A 6,617-nucleotide genomic window follows, 5' to 3' on the forward strand; every position below is an offset into this window, starting at 1 on the left:
TCTTTTGCTTTTTGGTGTTAGATGTTCTTAGTGTCTCTGGCTAGAGCTTGTCCTGTCCCTGCTGCCCTACAAGTCCCCTGTGACTCTTGGGGCCTGTTCCTCCAAGCTGGCTGCTGCGGTCTTAGAAATTCACCAAAGAGGAAATGGCGGCTCTTGCCCGAGTCTCTGGCTTAAGATGCTCTCTGGAGGTAGGCCCTCCACTTGCAGGGAAGGGGCAGAGAAGGATGCTGATCCTCTTCTGTCACTCGGAATCTGAGAGGAACGTGTCCCTGCTGCCCTGCGGCTCCCCTGGAAGTCGTGGGGCCTGTGCCTCCCAGTTGGCTGCTCTGGTCTCAGAAACTCACCTGAGAGAAAATAGGGGATCTCGCCTGGGTCTCTGGCTTAAGGCGCTCTCTGGAGGTAGGCCCTCCACTTGCAGGGAAGGGGCAGAGGAGGACACTGATCCTCCTCTGTCACTCAGAAGCTGAGAGGATCCTGTCCCTGCTGCCCTGCGGCTCCTCTGGGAGTCGTGGGGCCTGTGCCTCCCAGCCGGCTACTCTGGTCTCAGAACCTCACCCAAGAGAAAATGTCAGATCCTGCCTGAGTCTCTGGCTTAAGGCGCTCTCTGGAGGTAGGTTCTCCACTTGCAGGGAAGGGGCAGAGAAGGATGCTGTTCCTCCTCTGTCACTCAGAAGCTAAGAGGATCCTGTCCCTTCCACCCTGAGGCTCCCCTGGGAGTCTTGGGGCCTGTTCCTCCAAGCTGGCTGCTCCAGTCTCAGAAACTCACCCGAGATAAAATGTCTCCCCACCTTTTAACAAAGTTAAAAGAGCTGTTCCAATCTTTAACCTGCCTCTAGTCAGGACAGGAATTACAGGTTTGCAGGTGTTGGGACCACAACTCTAATATTAGAAGCCAACTACTAACACTTAAGTTCAATAGTTGATAAAGATCTTACTTGGCTTCAATCAACAGCTTCCTGTTTAAAACAAAAAGTAGACTCTCTAGCCAACATGGTTCTACAGAACCATAGGGAATAGGATTTGTTGTTCCTCAAGGAAGGGGGAATATGTAGAACCTTGGGTCAGACTTTTATCTTTTGGCTATTATGCTATCCGTTCTCAGGTAATTTGAAATACCCTCCAAGAACTCTAAACTATCCTCAACAGCCAAGAAAAAGACAGAACCCAGAGATATGTAGTCCAATTGGTGAGCATTCTGCAGGACATTGGCATCTTGCCTTGTCAGCCCAACCTGAAGATTGAGGTTTTTTCCTTCTTCTTTTCCTTCAATCAACTCTCTAAATAAATCCCGTAACACAGTGACTAGTTAGAATTCTTAGGGTGATAACCCCTAGAGACTTGACGTCCCAAGAAGTGGGCAGGCCCAGAAGAGTAAGGGAGTGGATACATGGAGACATCCTCTTAGAGACCAGAGAGAGAGAGAGAGAAAGAGAGAGAGAGAGAGAGAGACAGACAGACAGACAGACAGACAGAGGCAGAGAGAAAAACAGAGAGAAAAGAAGAGAAGAGAAGAGAAGAGAAGAGAAGAGAAGAGGAAAAAAGAGAAGAGAAAAAAGGAGAGAAGAGAAGAGAAGAGAAGAGAAGAGAAGAGAAGAGAAGAGAAGAGAAGAGAAGAGAAGAGAAGAGAAGAGAAGAGACATATTTAGAGTAAATTGACTCCTCAGAAACTGGATGGTCTTGCTGTGGAGAGGTCACATGTTTCCCTACCACAACAAACATAAGGATGTGATGTTTTTTGTGAAGTTAGATGTTATGTTAGAGGACACCTTTCCTTATGCACTCATCTCAAATCTATAGCTAATAAAATTCACATAGGTGGTGCATTTAAATGCTTGGATGCTTTGTGCTTTCCAAATCTGTTCAACAAAACCACTTTAGAAGAATACATAGTATCCACGCTATATGTACTACAAAATCATTTACTTGATATCTGTTACTCTTTCCTTAAGAAACCATGAGAAATTTCTTTAAAACCATGTATTTCAGAGAATAACAACATATTTCAGAATTCAAAGTTTAAACTTGTGGTTTATTACCTTGTGATATCATAGAAAAACTAAAGCAATAACTCAAGAGATATTTCTATTTTAGTAACTGTATCATGTCCTGACTTAAAACTGTATCCAACAGTACTGAATGAGTCTAGGTTGTTTAAGATCTTACTTTGTGTTTCACAGAAACAATTACACCTAGATGCTTGGGTTTGTTTTGTGTGTTTTTATCTGCCACAAATCATGCAAACACACATTTATAAATATAAAAATCATATTATATTTGCCGGGCAGTGGTGGCGCACACCCTTAATCCCAGCACTTGGGAGGCAGAGACAGGCAGATTTCTGAGTTTGAGGTCAGCCTGGTCTACAGAGTGAGTTCCAGGACAGCCAAGGATACACAGAGAAACCCTGTCTCAAAAAAACAACAAAAAAAATCATATTATATTTTTATTTTCTCCTTTATTTTAAAATGTAGTCTTAATTATTTGAAGAACAGAAAATCCTAACATGAAGAAGTTAATAATTATTGTATTAAGTATTGTCCATACTATCCCAAATGGCTTTTGGGGCATCTGCTTGTCATTTAGAGTGTAACTCACCAGATAAGTCATTTTGCTTAATTGGGTGGCTAACTGACAAGACCTTTCTTACTGAAAACTCATAAAAGCCATCAGTGAACATCTCAAGAAGTCCTTGATTAGACCATTTCTATTGTGATACTGTCTTGTATTGAATTCTTACTTATAACCCTATTGTGGATAGCCAAAGTGCTGTTTGTATTTTGATGCTAATTCTACTTCCCTAGGAGGAGCTGCCTGGGACAAGGAGTGAATCACACACTCAGGTGACTTCTTGTGAACCTTCCCCTAAAGAATAAAGATTTCAAGGAACCAGTCACTGGGTGAGTAGGCAAGACTTCTGGATCTGAGATAGGGACAGTGGAAGAGGAGAGGAAACTAGGCTTTTGGATGGGAAAGATGTTGGAGAAAAAAATGTAGGTAGTCAAGGCCAACTCTCCTCACCCCCCTTCAGGTTGCTGATCAGTTGAGGCTTTAACTTAGAACGGCTTACAAATTAGGATGCAAGTTCCTGCACCCAACAGTTGTGTTACCTTTTGATTCCAGACTAAGCTTTTGTGGAGTTTTCTTTCAGCAGGGACACAACTGGATTCCAGAGAAAAAGGTCCAGCAGCAGAGCATGGGTTTGCAAGAAGTACACCATAAAAAGCTGTGGGAATTTGGAAGTGTAGGGCTGGTGTGAGAGTGACCCACCATGGAAAATTAGCTATCTAGGTGTTGAGATTTTGGAGCTCAGGTCAGACAGTCTGCCGAGATGAGAACAGGCCAGTCTACCCACTGGTACACTGCAGTGTAGTGTGGATTGCTTTTTTAAAAAATATTTCATACTACATAACCCCTTATTTCAAGTTAATTAATTTAAGTTCTTGGACACTTTGAGGTATACACATTAATAACCAGCAAATGTAACCTGACAATAACAATAAAAATTATAGAGTACATCAGTACTCAGGTGGTCGTCTGTCACATGAGGAATTTCATGACTTGGTGAACTGTCTGACCTTTATATATATTGTCAACGTCTCATATCTGTCAGCCTAAGTTTTAGAACAAGTTTGGCCTAATCATGGAGAAACTCCTAAGCAGTAATGTCAGGTGTGTTTTATGTAAATGAAGGGTGTTAATCATTAAATAGACAATTTAATTGTATAAATACCACCAAGATTTTCATGAAGAAATGAATAAGCAGGGTACTGTTCTATGAAAAAGGAATATAGTGAAATGAAACAGTCTAAGTTAAAAATAGTCTTGCAAATGTTTAAAAGGAGTACCTCTAGAATAAGTAAGCAAGAAGAATGACTAATTTTAGGTCAAAATATTAGAGCAGCAATCTGGACTGTAGTATTTCACTGCACTAATAGTAGGAGTTCTAATACTTCAGTGCTCAATCTTTTTTTTTTAGAAATATTCTTATCCTTACATAGGAAAGTGAATTTTAGTCTCTGATTTCAAGCATAGCCCAAGAGTGTCATGGCAATTGCCCATAGCTTTATTCAAGAGCAAGAAGCATCAGTAATTGGCCCCTTTGAGCCTCTACCTAAAACTAATTCAAGGAATAGGAATCAGTTGAGCTCTTTAGCCAGGAATAGGTTTAGGAATATAATTTGGCAGAAAACCACAAGAAATAAAACTACACCCCAAACAAATAAATAAAACAAAAGAAAAACCAGTTTAATATTGCAAAAATAACCATCTTTCCAAAGAGATTTGCATTTTCTATCTGATCCCAAGAAGCATACAAATGATATTCTTTTTAGAAGTAGAAAAAAAATCTGAAAATTAATGTGGAATTACAGAGTTTCACAGATAACCATAGTAATTCCCAAATGAAAAGAATATACTGGGCAATTACCATGCCATATTTCAAGCCATATTACAGAGTTAGAGCAATAAAAATAATATGGTAATATCAGAAAAAGCAGATTTGTACACGAATAGAATAACTAGAAGACCCAAACAGGAGTATATGCTACTAATCATTCTGATATTTGACAAAATACAAACACACACACACACACACACACACACACACAGCATCTTAACCAGTTGGTGCTAGGAAAACTGATGTCCAAATGTAAAAAATGCCACTATACCAATATCTACTACCTGCACTTAAATTACCTTCAGCCCCAAACGCAGAAAATAGTAGAAGAAAATATAATAATTACCCTACGGGATATACGTATAAAAGGGGGTGTTTTTATTGTTGTTTTGTTTGTTTAACTTTTGTTTGTTTGTTTTTTAAAACAGGATTCCATTTGGCTAGGAACAGTCAAGTAAGAGACCTCATACAACTAAAAGGCTTCTATACATCAAGAAAAAAAACATCAAACATGTGAAAAGGAAGTCCAGACCATGGGACAGAATTTCTGCCAGAAATTCATCTCATGTTGGGAGCCAAATGGCCCTTGGCTGACCTGCCTCCACCTGACTAGAATCCAGAGATAAATATTCTGCCTGGCAACCACAAGTTTCCTGCTTGGCCCTGAGATAAGAATGATCAGTGTACCTTGACTTCTGAGAAACCGTTACCTACCCAACTGTTTCCTCCCTACCTGTTGTCCTCGGGGTTCCCATGACCCCCAGAAGATCTTGTAATTCTTCACTGTACTCCCTCTTGCCCCCTGCCCTTCCAAAACCTTGTTTTAAATTTGAACTTCTGTTTTCAGTCAACGGCTCTTGACAAGCAATGCTTCCTTAAGTCCTGTCTTCTCTCTTGCCTATTCATTATTTTCAGGTTGTGACCCTCCTCGTGTCCCCCAAATTACTGAGACCCATGGGTCGGGTCAGAGTGGTGCCTCAATGTGGGGCCCGAGGCACGGGTCGCTCCCCCTGGACGGATTAAGATCCGGATCGCCTCTCTGATTTTCATGACTGCTACTCCTCGACCGGCTGCTGCAGTTATTAGGTAAGTCATCCATCTTAACTTTTATCAAGAATGGGTAAGTCTTTGTCTAAGGAGGTCCGTTTTATTAAAGACCTCAAAGAAGCCCTCAGAGAGAGGGGCATCAGGGTTAAAAAGAAACATTTGGTTGAATTTTTTATTTTTATTGATGAAACACGTCCTTGGTTCATGATTCATGGTCCTACAATTGACTCTAAGAAATGGCAAAAGGTGGGAAGTGAATTAAATGCTTTGATTGTAAAAGAAGGCCATGATGCAATTAGTCACAGTGTTTTTTTCTTACTGGGGTCTCGTCCCTGATATTATTGAATCATCGGACACTGACGCTGGACATAAACAACTCTTGTCTGTGGCAGAGTTCTGCCTGAGAAACTCCCGTCTGCCCTCTTGATCTTCCTCTCATTCTTCTGTGCCTCCGCCGTTATCTACCCTTATCACTATGCCCTCTGACTTTTCTTCTGATCCCCCTCCCTCCGGCCCTCATCTGGCTGAGTCCTCCGTGTCTCCCTCCTCAAAACTCCTGCCTCATCACTCACCTCCTTCTTCGCAAACTCAACCTCCCTCTTCCCTCTACCCCCTCCTCCCTCCGCCCTCCTACGATGATCCTGTTTACTTCTGCATTCTAAGCCCTTGTCTGCCTCCTCAAATCATCCTCCTGCAAACCTCTCTGTGAAAAAGTCTCCCTCAATTTTCCCTGCTCCTTCAGCTCCCCCTGCTGGTATTCTTGCCGAGCCTGATGGTGGCTCTCTTAACCCTGGTGACACACAGGTCCTTGAGGAAGAAGCCGCTCACTACCGCTCTGAGGATTGACATCACCTCACTCTGCCCCCCCTTCTTGCTGCCACTTCTGCTCTTTCTTCCTCACTCGCCACTGTGAAGTCCCGCTTAACGTCCCAGATTCAAGAGCTGACTGAAATCTTCCACCTTCGCAAACATTTCTCTCCTATGTCTACTCTTTGCTCCTCTGCCCCACCCTGTCTGCCACAGCACTCTCCCATTCACTTGGCCTTTCCTGTCACTCGCTCTCAAGCTTCCCAAGAAATCCCCGCCTCTGGTTCTGCTCCACCTCAGCCGCCTGCGACCTGGTCAGCTCCAAGTCAGCCCGGTTCAGCTTCTGCTCCCACCTCTACTCCTTCCC

General features: G+C 42.5%; 1 pseudogene; it reads right to left on the reverse strand.

Annotated features, from left to right (window-relative positions):
• Window positions 1-5,491, reverse strand: part of LOC116095266 — a 37,267-nt pseudogene extending 31,776 nt beyond the window's left edge.
• Between the last annotated feature and the right edge of the window lie 1,126 nt (window positions 5,492-6,617).

The sequence above is a fragment of the Mastomys coucha genome, unplaced genomic scaffold (assembly GCF_008632895.1).
Source record: "Mastomys coucha isolate ucsf_1 unplaced genomic scaffold, UCSF_Mcou_1 pScaffold18, whole genome shotgun sequence".
In the NCBI taxonomy this organism is placed as follows: domain Eukaryota; kingdom Metazoa; phylum Chordata; class Mammalia; order Rodentia; family Muridae; genus Mastomys; species Mastomys coucha.